Source organism: Spermophilus citellus, assembly GCF_964194105.1.
Source record: "Spermophilus citellus genome assembly, chromosome: 7".
In the NCBI taxonomy this organism is placed as follows: domain Eukaryota; kingdom Metazoa; phylum Chordata; class Mammalia; order Rodentia; family Sciuridae; genus Spermophilus; species Spermophilus citellus.
Genome location: NC_138188.1, coordinates 85,452,944 through 85,469,901, shown reverse-complemented (window position 1 = coordinate 85,469,901; position 16,958 = coordinate 85,452,944).

Here is a 16,958-nt window from a genome sequence, read left to right as displayed (position 1 = left end):
ACTCAGTGGAAGTGCTGGATTCCTGGGATGCCACAAAGGCTGTGGCTTCTTAGGGCTTCCATGTCCTTAGCCACATGAATAAGTTAAAAAAAATGTCACCCATCTGGCTAAGACTAGAAATTCATGGAATGGAAAAAATTCTTAAGCACAAAACTTAGATATTGACCCTGATGTAAAAGCATGAATTACCATTGGTTATAAACAAATGTGTAAATGGTCACAAATTTTTAGACACACATGAAGCTGACAGAGAAAAAAATTTTAAAAAAAAACCTAAACAGAAAATAATTTAGCTACTTGTTCATTCTACTCAACATTTTGATAGGCATGGGGGTAAAATAGTGAGCCAGAGAGATGAGGTCCCTGTGAGGACACACAGCTGCCTATACCTATGTTGTCATTTATTTTCTCTGTGATTCTAGACAAAACACCTAAAAATCTAGGTATCTATTGATATATTATTTCATACTTTAAACAATCTACCTGAGGTCTTCCCCTTCTGAGTATTTCTGTCCTGAAGTCATTAGTTAAAGAAGAGTAAGGCAGGTGTCTATGGTGGGGCCGAAAAGGTCAGGGCCCATAGTGGGAGTCAGAGACCAGGTAGGATAAGGAAGGCACACACAAAGGGAAGACAATAAGAGATGCCAGACCCCAAACAGAATGACGAGGGCATCTCTGTGATGCAGAGGGATGGAGTGTCAAAGTCCAAGGAAGGGCAGGAGATCTTCAGAGCCTGAGCAAGGAGAGAAAGGAATCCCTCAGAGACCAACAGTAGATGCACAGGTGAACTGCTCTGCGTGGGAAGCTTAGTGAGGAGGGTGTCCAACAGAGTGGCAGCCTTGAAGAGGGAATCAGAGCCCAAGCAGGGAGATCAGGGTGTCCACAGATAGGTGGAGGTGGAAGTGGGGTGGGAGTGAAAAGCAGAGATGGGTAACGTACAGGATGATACATCAAACCGGTAAGCGTGTAACAATAATGGGAGCCAAGTTTCTCACTCTAAAAAGGAATTACAAATATAGACAGGGTAAAAAAAACATTGAATGCCATGAGAATTTCAATACAGAACAAGAGAAACTTGGAGAAAGGAAAGCTATATGCTGTTCTGAAGGAAGCAATACCCTCCAGGCCAAAAGACTGTTAGATACATGCATGAATGAATTCAGGAACTTCTTATCCAAAAGAGGAAAACAAAGTCAAATATTTTAAAGAAAGGAATGTTGTATTACTCCTTATTTCAAATTCTGGAAATAAATAATTTTCACTGTGGATTGGGGTGGGAGTGGTTAGGGATAGTACCAGGGATTGAACTCAGGGGCACTCAAACACCAACCCACAATTCCAGCCTTATTTTGTATTTTATTTAAAGACAGAGTTTCACCATTGCTGAGGCTGGCTTTGAACTCTCAATCCTCCTGCTTCAGCCTCCTGAAACACTGGGATTACAGGCATGTGCCACCACACCTGGCTTCCACTATGTATTGTTTTAGAAAGCTTATGGTATTGGATTGGAATTGGATATATTATATGAACTCAAGATTATGTATATTATGTGTTTATATATAACATATATTTATTTATAATACATATATTTCCATATAAAGCAGTGACACCTGATGAAAAATGAGCACACTTAGAGTCCCAGCTTGATTTCTATATACATTTTTTTACTAAAAGGACCATGGATCCTTGGGAAAATGGCTAATTCCAGGACTATGCCAGAGAAAGTACAAGGTAAGCCTGGAATAGCTTATGCTGAAAGCAAGATATGAATGAATCATAACACATGGACACAGAATCCAGCCTGAAGTAATTCCACATGACAAAATGAGGGATAATTTGAGCATGAAAATAATAAAATTTTTAACAAATAACATTTTAAAACAATAAATTAATTTAGCACATAATAAATAAGTGTAAAATATAATACTCATAACAGGAGATGAGTATTCAAGATTCAAGATGTACAAGGGAAAGTTTTAAAAAGGAGATATATATATATATATATCAGCTAAGATATATATATATATATAGATAGATAGATAGATAGATAGATAGATATAGATATAGATAGATAGATAGATAGATAGATATCTTAGCTGATTCAGAGGCTGCACAAAGAACTGGAGTTTGCCAGCTGCTGGAGCTCAGGAGGTTGTAGCAACATTGCCACACTGTCCTGGCAAGCATTTGCTGTGTGGCCTAGGATGTACCTAGGAGAATTAAATTGAAACAGATAATTTTACCCAAGGGGATACAAGTCAGAGAGCAACCACTTTCCTTTTGATTCTGGTGGCTCTTGTGACCACTGGAAGAGGGTCAGGAAACTGAACAGACAGAAATGAATACACTCAGGGGACTAAACCCAGGAAGGCCACATTCCTGGGGAGTGGATTATGCAAGTAGAATTCTTGGGAGTTTCCTAAGATCCAGACACCCAGCAGAGAATGGCATCTGCCTGGCCCTAAGGGTGTGTTGATCTAATCTCTCCAAAGCAGATACCAGGCAACAAAGTCCCTAAAGCCTGATTAAAGCTAAACCCCATCATTGAAACTCCTCACTTAGAAGTGCAACAGCCCCACCCTGGGAGTGCACCCATCTGATAGGTCCAGATGAAATTCCAATTGACAGTACTACAGACTTCCCATTCCATCCTACCTTACACTGGTGAGAAGGAAAGGTGAGAGCTATTTCAACCAGCTTCAGTTTGAGGCCAATCCAACTGGCAGCTCAACTGGATTGAAGGGATTAATAGCCTCCAGTGTGTGCTCTTTCTCTCTTTCAGTACAGAGCCCAAGAAGAAATTAAAAGATGGACAGTTGGGCATTAAGTTTTTTCTCTTTTGTTTCTTTCTTTTGTGTGTCTGTGTGTGCACACATGCGTGCTCTTGTTGTGCTGATTGGTTGTTACAGAGTGGTTAATAAAGAAGAGCAATTATAGAGGTATAGAGTGGGTATCCCATATACCCTGCTGTAATACAATACAATTGCCAGATCTACAAAGAGGACCTTACTGTTTTGAGACCCACAGGAAAAGTGGAATTCTCAAGCTCTGGCACAATATACAATGTATCAACATACATCAAGCATTACCAAAGAACTAGCAGGGAAACTATACTATGAAACCCATTTGGAAATATGTTGAAAACTTTATAATAACCTGATATCTCAGAACACTTTGGCAAGAGAAGATTGTGCCCTAAAAAGGCCCATGTATAAGAGTGGAAGAGAAGTCCATCCCAACAGATTCATAAAAACCAACATAGGAATAAAAGAAATACAAAAAAACAAGATAACATGACACCTCTTAAAGTTTATGATTCAACAGCAACTGACCCCAAAGATATTGAAGTGAATGAAATGCCAAACAATTCAAAAGAGTGATTATGAAATGATCAGTGAATTCCAAAAGAACACAGAAAAACAACTGAATGAAGTCAGTTGCAAGCTATAAGTAAGTCAGTGCAAGATATAAATGAGAAAATCAATAAGGAGATAGAGATATTGAAAAAGAACCAAACAGAAATCTTGGAAATGAAATACAAAACAAATTAAATAAAGTGTTCAGTTGAAAGTCTCTCTAATAAAGTAGACCGCACTGAAGACAATCTCAGAGCTCAAAGGCAAGATGGCCAGCCTTCGACATTCAGACAGTATTAAAGCAAAAAAAAAAAAAAAAAAATGTGTAACCATGACCACAATGTACAGAACTCTGGAACAACATTAAGAGAATCAATTTAAGAAACATTGAAATTGAAGAGCATTGTGAGATGCAGGCTAATGGCATGGATACTCTCTTCAGGGAAATAGTAACAGAAAATTTCCAAATCTTGAGAATGAGCTGGACATCTAGATACAGGAGGCATTCAGAACTCCAGATAAACGAGATCAAAAACAAAAACAAACAAATAGAAAACCTCTTCAAGACACATTGCAATTAAAATCCTCCACATACAGAACAAGAATAGAATTTTTTATACCTCAAGAAAAAATGTCAGGTCACATCTAGAGGCAAGCCAATTGGAATTACTTCTGATTTCTCAGCACTCTAAAAGCCAGAAGAGTTTGGAATGGTGTGTTCCAAGCCCTGTAGGAAAATAACTGTCAACCAAGATTATTATATCCATCAAATTTATCCTTCAAAATTAAAGAAGACATAAAAACCTTCCAAAATAAGCAGAAATTAAAAGAATTTATGCCTACTAAGCTGGCACAAAAAGAAATACTCCACATAGAATACATTAGAAACAAACCCAAGACTTCACAAATGGACAAATCTCATTTGAAAAGTAGCTAAGAAAATGAGAAACAGAACCAAATTAAGGCTTAGAAATAATCCAGAATGGCAGTAATTAATAAAAAAAAATCTCTATTGAATGTAAAATTAAAAGACATAGGCTTGCAGAATGGATTATAAAATAAGATCCAACTAATGTTGTTTGCAAGATGCTCACCTTGCAGATCAATATAGTTATAGTGATAAAGATCACTTCATACTGGTAAAGGGAACAGTTCAATAAGAAGATACAATGATAGTAAATATTTATGCCCCAAATGCTGGTGCACTTACTTATATAAAACAAACACGACTAGAATTAAATATTCAAATAGATCCAAGTATAAAATTCTGGGTGATTTCAACACATCTCTCTCACCAATAGATAGATCATCTAAACATAAACTCAGTAAAGACTCCTTATACCTAAAATTATTATAAATTAAATTGACTTAACAGACATAGGATATTTTATATAAAAACAGACAAATTCACTATTCTTAGCTGATCATGGAACCTTCTCCAAAATAGACATATTTTAGGTTAAGTTACAACTCTTAACAAATCAAAAAGATCAATATATAATTGATATTTATCTTATCTGATCATAATGGAATGAAATTATAAATAAACACCAAAAAATCCTACAGAAACTATATAAACACATGGAGATAGAACAAAACAATGACATTCTTCACACAACTAGGGAAAGAAAACAGTTCTAAAATTCATTTAGAAGAATAAAAGACCCAGAATAGCCAAATAAATTCTCAGCCAAAAAAATAATACTGAAGGTACCACAATACCTGACACCAGTTATTCAGATAAACATGCTAAAATTCCTCAGGATCCTGTTTATGATCATCTGTTAAACCACTCTTTCTTGTCTTATTTTGCTCATTTATTTAATTTTTAATGAGCTTATACCCAGAAGGGTCAGGAGTCCCTAAAATCCCCTTTATTTCCTTCCCACCTGTGCTGTGATCCCAGTGGAGAGTTAAGAACACACAAACCTACTTATTGTGCTTCCTACAACACCGATGAAGACCACGCTCAACCCTGCTGCCTGTAATACCTTAGCCAAAAGCTTCTGTATTTCTCCATTAGAAATGGCCCAGTGACATTTTCTACCCTTCCACTGATAAAACTGTGCTACTGTTAACAGGGAAACTCTTAAATTCACTCTTTGGTGTTACCTATACAATCCTACTACCCTCTATCTCTACATGACGGTCAGGCAGGGGAGGGAGGAAGGAATCATAAAAGCTCTTCTAGGCCCAAAGCAAGTCACCAGGTCACTGACCTCTCTTGGAACCTTCCCACTTTGCTCTGTAGACCTTGGTTCTTTAGGTGTCTTCTGTTCCAGATCAGACCTCAAGGGCTAATTGTTTCACAGGGAAAATCAGCATCACTTTATGCAAACTCACTTCTCACTTAACACTAGTGGAAGTGTGTTCTCTGTGAAACTAAATATGTCCCTTTGAGTTAATCAACATATCTGTGCTCCAGAAAATGAAAGAAAAGAAACTTTAAATTTCTTTTTACATTTATATTTAATTTCTGTATCTTGCTTCAGAGAACCCCAATCCTGCTTTAATCTTTTTCGACTTGTTTCTTTGACCTTTCTTTCTCCCCATTTTCTCTTCTTTTATTTCTTCCATTTTTTCTCTCCCAAATCTGACTTGGTTGGCATAGGTGTATAGTTGAGATTGAAAGGCCAAATAAATGGTCAGCCATGGTTAGGTTGAAATGGATAGTATAGAAAATAGTTTGATTTTCTTTTTTTTTCTCCTAGTCCAATTCAGTCCAATTCAAACTAATTTGGGCAAAAAGCTAACCTGGAATTAACAGTAAGTAAGCAAGAGCTTCAGTAGAGAAATACAGCCATGTAAAACACTGGTCTGAAAATAGAAGTAGCAAGTTGTATGAAAATCTAAGGAAAGATGAGCTGATTTTTTCAATGTGTAAAACAGCACTATAATTCACACCTTGATGAGGTAATATTCTGGATCCTAAACCTTTCCATTTAGTATAATTGTTTTAATGAAATCATTAGCATAAATATCACTTATCTATTGGTACATAACACTTCACCCCAAAACTTAGTGACTTAAAATAGCCACCATTCATTGCTTCATGAGTATATGATTTGGGCGGGACTCTAGAGATGCAATACTCCACATCTTTATACTGAGTCATCTGGACACTTGACTGAGACAGGAAGATTCAAGCTGACTTGGTTCTCAGCTAAGATGACTTAGAAAACCAGATTGGCTGGACCTCTCTCTTCCTTAGGGTTTTCTCTCCACTGGGGTCTCTTCCTCCTTGAAGGACTCCCAACAGAATTGCTTCTTCAGATGGCGGCTGGGGTTCAAGGTAGTAATAGTAAAAAATAAAATCTCTTAAAGTCTAGGACCAGAACTTGTTCAGGTCACTTCTACCAGATTCTATTGCTTAAAGAAAGTTACAAAGTCACCTTGATTCAATGTTGGAGGAAGCTGCAAAAAGGCATAAATTCCAGGAAGCAGGGTGCATTTGGGATTTGATGGCTAATTTTATGTATCAACTTGGCTAGGTCATGGTACCCAGATATTTCATCAAACACTCTTCTAGATGTTTCTGTGAAGATATTTTTAAGATGAGAATTAACATTAAATATTTAAATCTGTAGGCATTCAGTAAAGCCAATTTCTAAAATTGGATGGACCTCATCAACAAGTGGAAGGCCTCAATAAAAAAAGAACCACCTCTTCCAAGAAAGAGAATTCTGCCACCAGAGTACATTAGACTTTTACATTCAACTCTACCCAGCCTGCTGGCCTACCCTGTAGATTTTGGACTTGCCAGCCTCAAAAATTGTGTGAGCCAATTCCTTAAAATCTCTCTTTCTGTCTCTCCCTCTATTCATATCTCTCTCTCTCTCTCTCTCTCTCTCTCTCTCTCTCTCTCTCTCTCTCTCTCTCTCTCCACATATATAATATACATGAGTATATAATACACTAATGTGTACTATATGCATGAATATATATTTATCATATAGATAGATACATAGATATATCCTATTAATTGTATCTCTATAGATGTAATACCAGGATCATTTTTCAAAGAACATCATGCAAATTTTCCAAGATTAGAAGGCCCATAATCCCCAGAAAGCTTAATAATGGTATATGATATGGATATTCAAGAAGCTGTGATCTAAATAGAGAGCAGGCATATAAAACATTGGTACTGCTTTAGTCAGCAGTTTTGCTGTTGAGACCAAAAGACCTGACAAGAACAATTTTAGAGGAGGAAAAGTTTACTTGGGGCTCATGGTTTCAGGGTTCTCAGTCTATAGAAGGCTGGCTCCATTCCTTGGGGCTCAAGGTAAGGCAGAACATCATGGCAAAGTGAAGCTGCTCACATGATAATCAGAAAGAAGAGAGAGAGTAAGTTCAGCTCATACAATGTGTACCCCCAAAGGCATGCCCCCAGGGACCCACCTCCTCCAGTCACAATCCAGCACCCTACAGTTACCAATCAGTTAATCCCTTTCAGGGAAGTAACATACTGATTGGGTTAAGACCCTCATTTCACCTCTCAGTGTTCTTGCATTGTCTCACACATGAGCTTTAGGGGGACACCTAATCTCTAAACCATAACAGACACCAAAGATAATACAGAGATCACTAGTTGAAAAATAATTTACTCCAAAAATATAAACATTTACCTACCTGATGAATGTTGTAATGACAAAAAGACTGGTTGAGGAAACTTGCTAAACTGATAGATCCAGAAAATAGTATAAATGTAAAATCAAATTGCCAGCAGGCTTTCCAACAAACACAATTTATGGTTGGGAGATATAGCATTTGCCATATTGAATTCAGCACACCATTTTTCAGCTCAAATACGTGCCTTATTTTGAAGCCTAAAACTTTAAGCTCAAAGTTATTGTTAAAGTAAGTCGAACTATATTGGTTTTCTAAGGCTGCTATTACAAAATACCACAAACTGAGTGAATTAAACAACAGAGATTTATTGCCTCTCAGCTCCAGAAGTTTGAAATTCAAGATCATGGTATGAGCAGGGCCACATTCACTTTGGAGGTCCTAGGGAAAGATCTGCTCTGTTCCTCTTTCCCAGCTCTGCTGGTTTGCTGACAATACTTGGTATTCCTTAACTTGTAGATATATCATGCTGATAATGGCTTTCATAGTCTCATGGTATTTTCTATGTGTGTGTGTGTGTGTGTAAATTTCCCTTTTTCATAAGGACACTTGTGATATTGGGTTGGAGGCTATTCTGTTCCAGCATGGCCTCATCTTAACTAATGACATTGAAATGGCCCTATTTTCAAACAAGGTACTGGGGGGTTAGGACTTCAAAATACAAACCTGGAGAATAGGGGACACAATTGGGCTCATAATAATGGATTAAAGCACTAATAAATTAAAAATCTAAGATTAAAACAAAACCCATATTCTACCTTTAACTATTTTTGTGATTGTTTCATCATTTGAGTAAAGGAAGCTTAGGATGTGAAGCTATTTGCTTATGAGTGTGTTTCCTTGCTCTGCCACAAGAGGGTAGCATCCTCCCTGTTGTTTTCTGTGTTAATCCTATTCTTTAGTATATTCAGTACTTGGCCAGTCATCCACCATGTAAATATATCGGATATGGAATGAATTTAAGACACATTTTTTGGACTGGGGAATGTAGGTCAGTGGTAGATACTTGCATAATATACATGAGGCCCTGGGTTCAATCCCTTTATTGTGAACAAAACAAAACAAAAAAGACATTTCTTGAGGGGTAGGCAAGCGGGGCGTTATCACAGGCTGGGAAGACCTGTGTGTCCAAACTATCCCCATCCTGACCATCTCTCCTCTGGATTTCTGATCAGAATCAAATGCAAGAGAAATATACACAGAAGCTGTTGTCTCTTCCAATGAATGGGACATGGTGTGTCAGAAGGGTAGGGTGGATGAGTTTTAGAAGAAGGCAGGTTCATCTAGAAGGAACTGAATTATTTACTATGTGGTAAAAACCTCTGAAGTGGAAAGAGCCATCACACCTGGTGTCCTCAGACTTATATCCCTTCTTGGGCTTCACCACTAATTCATCACAGGATCTTTCTCAAACCACTGACTCATCTCAGGATCCATCCCTGCACACAACTTCTTAGGACCTCCCCCCACCCCTTTTTTTCTAAATAATCTCTCTTCCTTTGATTTTTCTCCTTTCTTTCTGTGCCTCTCCAGTGCTGCAGGTTGAGAGAGATTCTTTAGTTGCTACAACACAGACCAAAGCAGCCTAGCTCTCTTTAGGGGATTATAATGTAGTGAGAAGGAAGAAGGTCTGTCTACAGATAGAAGACTGAAGAGCTTTTGATCCATGCTGTCTTAGGCTGCCTGCTGTTAAGAGTTGTTGACAGGTGAAATGATGTGAAGTAGAAGAAGAGAAATGTTTTCCCTTGGATCTTAAAGAATCTTCAGAATTAAGCTGAGGAATAGATGGAAGAGACAGTGGTTGATACAAAATACATATGGAAATAAAATGTTCTGGGAAACATAACAAGTTAAGGGTTAGGGTTAGGAATATAATGTGAAAGCATAACTATACCCAAACTACATTCAACAAATTTTTTTTTTATTTGACAGAGTTCTGAGTATAATGTTAACTAAATTAGACTTGATCTCAGAAGCAAAGGGAACCTGGCTGTGCTTCTGAGCAGAAGAGGGTTTTTTCCATTCAAATTTGCTAAGGCCCTTGATTACTTGGGTGAGCTCATTCCTGTGTGTATATATTTTGGCTCCATCAACAAATGGGGAATTATTTGGGCTCCACCTCCAGCTTCTTACTTAAAACATTCAACCCCCACCTCCTTTAGGACATTTGACACCAGACAAAAAAGCCCAAGTTCATGAGGACCCAGACAAGAGGCATTTTGTCACTTCCATTGTTAACAATACCCTAGTCATAGAACTACTTCCTCCCACAACTGAAACATATTCAATGAGCCTATGCCATCCCTGCTTCAAGTCAGAACAGGTTGACAACTACCGATGTGCAGTCTCAGAGGTCTTGGGTGAATTACCTGTACGAGAGAGTGACCTAAAATTCATTAGGATATCACCTTAATACCTGTTAAAATTAAATAGTCCTACAGGTTAGGAAATAAATGTGAAGAAAGGCAGAATTATATCAAGTTCAGAAGACTTGACACTTCAAAGGAGATATACTTGTTTCTTAAGAGATCAAGAATAATGAAACCTATCAAGCGACATGATGGCTTGGTGTGAGTTGCAGATTTTCATGCAGAAAAAAAAAAAAAGGTAATTATGGCTCCATCTCAGGAAGGTACAGACCTGTGCAAGGAAGGCTGGGACACAACCTGTGTGGAAAAATTAATGCATAACTATGAATAGGAGTCAGGTGTGTCATTAGGGAGGCTTTTGAGAATCTGTCCCATTCACTGTCTAACCTCACCAGCACTGTTGGCCATGAAACAGTGAGCGAATTTTAACATGAAAAGACGTTGAATTAAGAGTATAAGAGAATCAAAGCTGTGATACTGATATTTTGTGTTAGACATTAATAATTTTTAATATTATGTTGTCTACTCAGATTAGTTTTATAAGCTCATTTTATAAATGGGTAATGATACGTTTAGACTTGTAGGTTTATGAAATCTCACTAAATTGATTTGGTGTTGAAATATTTCAGAAAAGTCTAATTTTCCCTCATTTGTTTATAGTTTTAAGTTAGATTTAAAACTTATAAATAAGTTATTTCAAGTTATTTTAAAAATAACTTGAAAACTTAGGAAAATTTGTCAGTTAATTAAAGTACTTAAGAAAAATATCAAAAGCATTTAATTCATAATACAGTCTGAGAAGTGTTTTTAAAATTTTTTAGTTGTAGATGGACACACAGTATCTTTTTTTTATTTCACTTATTTATTTATTTATTTGTTTATTTTTAATTTTTTTATTGGTTGTTAAAAACATTACATAGTTCTTGATATATCATATTTCACATTTTGATTCAAGTGAGTTATGAACTCCCATTTTTACCCAGTATACAGATTGCAGAATCACATCAGTTACACTTCTACTGATTTACATATTGACATACTCATGTCTGTTGTATTCTGCTGCCTTTCCTATCCTCTACTATCCCCCCTCCCCTCCCCTCCGCTCTTCTCTCTCTACCCCCTCTACTGTAATTCATTTCTCCCCCTTGTATTATTTTTCCCTTTCCCCTCACTTTCTCTTGTATGTAATTTTGTATAACCCTGAGGGTCTCCTTCCATTTCCAAGCAATTTCCCTTCTCTCTCCCTTTCCCTCCCACCTCTCATCCCTGTTTAATGTTAGTCATCTTCTCATGCTCTTCTTCCCTACTCTGTTCTTAGTTATTCTCCTTATATCAAAGAAGACAATTGGCATTTGTTTTTTAGGGATTGGCTAGATTCACTTAGCATAATCTGCTCTAATGCCATCCATTTCCCTCCAAATTCTATAATTTTGTCATTTTTTAATGCAGAGTAATACTCCATTGTGTATAAATGCCACATTTTTTTTATCCATTCGTCTATTGAAGGGCATCTAGGTTGCTTCCACAGTCTTGCTATTGTGAATTGTGCTGCTATGAACATCGATGTAGCAGTATCCCTGTAGCATGCTGTTTTTAGGTCTTTAGGGAATAGACCCAGAAGGGGAATAGCTGGGTCAAATGGTGGTTCCATTCCCAGCTTTCCACGAAATCTCCATACTGCTTTCCAAATTGGCCGCACCAATTTGCAGTCCCACCAACAATGTACAACAGTACCCTTTTCCCCACATCCTCCACAGCACTTGTTGTTGTTTGACTTCATAATGGCTGCCAATCTTACTGGAGTGAGATGATATCTTAGGGTGGTTTTGATTTGCATTTCTCTGACTGCTAGAGATGGTGAGCATTTTTTCATGTACTTGTTGATTGATTGTATATCCTCCTCTGAGAAGTGTCTGTTCAGGTCCTTGGCCCATTTGTTGATTGGGTTATTTGTTATCTTATTGTCTAATTTTTTGAGTTCTTTGTATACTCTGGATATTAGGGCTCTATCTGAAGTGTGAGGAGTAAAAATTTGTTCCCAGGATGTGGGCTCCCTATTTACCTCTCTTATTGTTTCTTTTGCTGAGAAAAAACTTTTTAGTTTGAGCAAATCCGATTCGTTGATTCTAGATATTAACTCTTGTGCTATGGGTGTCCTATTGAGGAATTTGGAGCCCGAACCCACAGTATGTAGGTCGTAGCCAACTTTTTCTTCTTTCAGATGCCTTGTCTCTGATTTGATATCAAGCTCCTTGATCCATTTTGAGTTAACTTTTGTGCATGGCAAGAGAAAGGGATTCAGTTTCATTTTGTTGCATATGGATTTCCAGTTTTCCCAGCACCATTTGTTGAAGATGCTATCCTTCCTCCATTGAATGCTTTTAGCCCCTTTATCAAATATAAGAAAGTTGTAGTTTTGTGGGTTGGTTTCTGTGTCCTCTATTCTGTACCATTGGTCCACCCGCCTGTTTTGGTACCAGTACCATGCTGTTTTTGTTACTATTCCTCTGTAATATTGTTTGAAATCTGGTATCGCTATACCACCTGATTCACACTTCCTGCTTAGCATTGCTTTTGCTATTCTGGGTCTTTTATTTTTCCATATGAATTTCATGATTGCTTTATCAATTTCTACAAGATATGTCGTTGGGATTTTGATTGGCATTGCATTAAACCTATAGAGAACTTTTGGTAATATCGCCATTTTGATGATGTTAGTTCTGCCTATCCATGAACAGGGTATATTTTTCCATCTTCTAAGATCTTCATCAACTTCTCTCTTTAGGGTTCTGTAGTTTTCATTATATAAATCTTTCACCTCTTTTGTTAGGTTAATTCCCAAGTATTTTTTTTTTTTTTGAGGATATTGTGAATGGAGTGTTTTTCCTCATTTCCGTTTCAGAAGTTTTGTCGCTGATATACAGAAATGCCTTTGATTTATGCGAGTTGATTTTATATCCTGCCACTTTGCTGAATTCATTTATTAGTTCTAGTAGTTTCTTTGTAGACCCTTTTGGGTCTTCTAGGTATAGAATCATGTCATCTGCAAATAGTGATAATTTAAGTTCTTCTTTTCCAATTTTTATGCCTTTAATTTCTTTCGTCTGTCTAATTGCTCTGGCCAGTGTTTCGAGAACTATATTGAACAGAAGTGGAGATAGAGGGCATCCCTGTCTTGTTCCGGATTTTAGAGGGAATGCCTTCAACTTTTGTCCATTCAGAATGATGCTAGCCTGAGGCTTAGCATAGATAGCTTTTACAATGTCAAGGTAAGTTCCTGTTATCCCTAATTTTTCTAATGTTTTGAACATAAAGGGATGCTGTACTTTGTCAATGCTTTCTCTGCATCAATCGAGATGATCATATGGTTCTTATCTTTAAGCCTATTGATGTGGTGAATCCGCTGTATACCCATCCGGTCCTGGGCTTTTCTTGGTTGGTAATCTTTTGATGGCTTCTTCAATTTCATCCATTGATATTGGTCTGTTCAAATTGTGTGTATCCTCCTGACTCAGTCTGGGTAAGTCATATGACTTAAGAAATTTATCGATGTCTTCACTATCTTCTATTTTGTTGGAATATAGGTTTTCAAAATAATTTCTAATTGTCTTCTGTATTTCTGTAGCATCTGCTGTGATATTGCCTTTTTCATCCCGTATGTTAGTAATTTGAGTTCTCTCTCTTCTTCTCTTCGTTAGCATGGCTAAAGGTCTGTCGATCTTATTTATTTTTTCGAAGAACCAACTTTTAGTTTTGTTAATTTTTTCAATAGTTTCTTTTGTTTCAATTTCATTGATTTCCGCTCTGATTTTAATTATTTCTAGCCTTCTGCTACATTTGCTGTTGTTTTGCTCTTCCTTTTCTAGGGCTTTGAGATGAAGTGTGAGCTCATTTATTTGTTGGTTTTTTCTTTTTTTGAGGAATGACCACCAGGCGATGAATTTTCCTCTTAAAACTGCTTTCATTGTGTCCCATAGATTCCGATATGTTGTGTCTGTATTTTCATTTATCTCTAAGAATTTTTTGATTTCCTCCTTTATGTCTTCTGTAACCCATTGATCATTCAGTAACATATTGTTCATTTTCCATGTGATGTAGGATTTTTCCTTCCTTCTTTTATCATTGATTTCCAGTTTCATTCCATTATGATCAGATAAAATGCATGGTATTATCTCCACCCCTTTATATTTACTGAGGGTTGCCCTATGGCATAATATATGGTCTATTTTTGAGAAGGATCCATGTGCTGCTGAGAAAAAAGTATATCCATTTGATGATGGTTGATATATTCTATATATGTCAGTTAAGTCTAGGTTATTGATTGTGATATTGAGTTCTATAGTTTCTTTATTCAATTTTTGTTTGGAGGATCTGTCCAATGGTGAGAGAGGTGTGTTGAAGTCACCCATAATTATTGTGTTGTGGTCTATTTGATTCTTGAACTTGAGGAGAATTTGTTTTATGAATGTCGCAGCACCATTGTTTGGTGCATAAATATTGATAATTGTTATGTCTTGTTGGTGAATGGTTCCTTTTAACAGTATATAATGACCTTCTTTATCCCTTTTGATTAACTTAGTCTTGAAGTCGATTTTATTCGATATGAGGATGGCCACCCCTGCTTGCTTTCGAGAACTGTGTGCGTGGTATATTTTTTCCCATCCTTTCACCTTCAGCCTGTGTATGTCTTTTCCAATCAGATGTGTCTCCTGGAGGCAGCATATTGTTGGGTTTGTTTTTTTAATCCATGATACCAGCCTATGTCGCTTTATTGGAGAGTTTAAACAATTAACATTCAGAGTTACTATTGATATATGGTTTGAACTTCCATCCATGTTTGATTGTTTATCCTTTTTTAAAAAAAAATTTAGTTTGTTTCTCCGTGATTATCTTTCCCGTCGCCCTCTGTCTTTACCGAGGCACTTCCCACTGATGGTTTTGGTTATTGTTTTTCATTTCTTCCTCGTGTAGTGTTTTGCTCAAAATGCTTTGCAATGCTGGTTTGCTGGCTGCAAATTCTTTTAACTTTTGTTTATCATGAAAGATCTTTATTTCGTTGTCATACCTGAAGCTTAATTTTGCTGGATACAGAATTCTTGGTTGGCATCCATTGTCTTTCAGAGTTTGAAATACATTGTTCCATGACCTTCTTGCTTTCAGCGTCTGTGATGAAAAATCCGTTGTTAACCGTATTGGTTTACCCCTAAATGTAATCTGTCTCCTTTCTCTTGTAGCTTTTAATATTTTCTCTTTGTTCTGTATATTGGATATCTTCATAACAATGTGTCTTGGCGTTGGTCTACTGTGATTTTGTGTGCTCGGTGTCCTGTATGCATCTTCAATTTGTATATCTGTTTCCTTTTTTATTTCTGGAAAGTTTTCTGTAATTATTTCATTCAGCAGGTTTCTCATTCCCTTGGTTTGAATCTCTGTACCTTCTTCTAGCCCGATGACTCGTAAGTTTGGTTTCTTCATGTTATCCCATAACTCTTGGATGTTTTTCTCATGATTTTTTACCAGCCTTTCTAAGTTGGCTAGACTCTTTTCAAGATGGTATATTTTGTCTTCATTATCTGACGTTCTGGCTTCTACTTGCTCCACTCTGTTAGTGATACTCTCAATTGAGTTTTTAATTTGGTTTATCGTTTCCTTCATTTCTAGAATTATTGTTTGATTATTTTTTATAATCTCTATCTCCTGATAAAGATGCTTAACTTCTTCTTTTAGCTGTTTATGTAATTCATTTTCAATGTGTTCTTTCGCTGCTTGGATTTGCTGTCTTGTATCCTCTTTAAGGTCCATTCCATCTATCTAAGGTGTTCCTTGAGGTCTTTATATGACCATTTTTCTGATGACTCTAGGTCCTCCTGAATATTTAGGCTGTCCTGCATTGTTTGTACTCCTTTTCTTCCTTGTTTCTTGAAGCTGCTCATGTTGCTTCTTGTTCTGTTTGACTGCTGAGTTACTGTTTACTCCTATAAATTTATTTGATGCTTGGGAGGAAAGGTATTAGAAGGGAAGGGAAGAAGTCACTAAAGAGAATGAGAGTAGGCAGATAGAATTCAAGGAAGGGTGGATAAGAAAAGTGAAAAGACAAAAGAAAGAAATAGGAACTAAAAAAAGAAAAAAAGTTTAAAAAAATAATAATAATAATTTAAAAAAAATTAAAATTAAAATTAGAAGAGAAAGAAGAAGAAGAAGAAAAAGAAAAAAAACAAGATAGAAAAATGAGGATGAAAGAAAAACCCAAATCAAAAAAAAAAAGAAAAAAAAACAAAAAACAAAAAAAAAACTAATAAATGCTGTCTTAGAGTTTGATTAACTTCTCTTCCACTAGGTGGCGCTGTGCCCACCAGGGCAAGTCTCTCCTGTCAGTACGCGGGAACCAATCACTGTGCAGCAGCTCCTCCCAGACTGGGCAAGTCTCCAATCCTGAGTGCCTAGGGCCTCCTCTTGTGTCCAGTCACTTCCACTTTTCCTCTAGCCAGGCCCCTCTCACCACAATACTGGCTACAGGCCAGGTCTGCTGCTCCCGGGAGCCCTGTTTTCATGAACGACTGGGTTCACTCCTCCAGTTTGCCATTCCCTCAGACCCTAAGTTTGT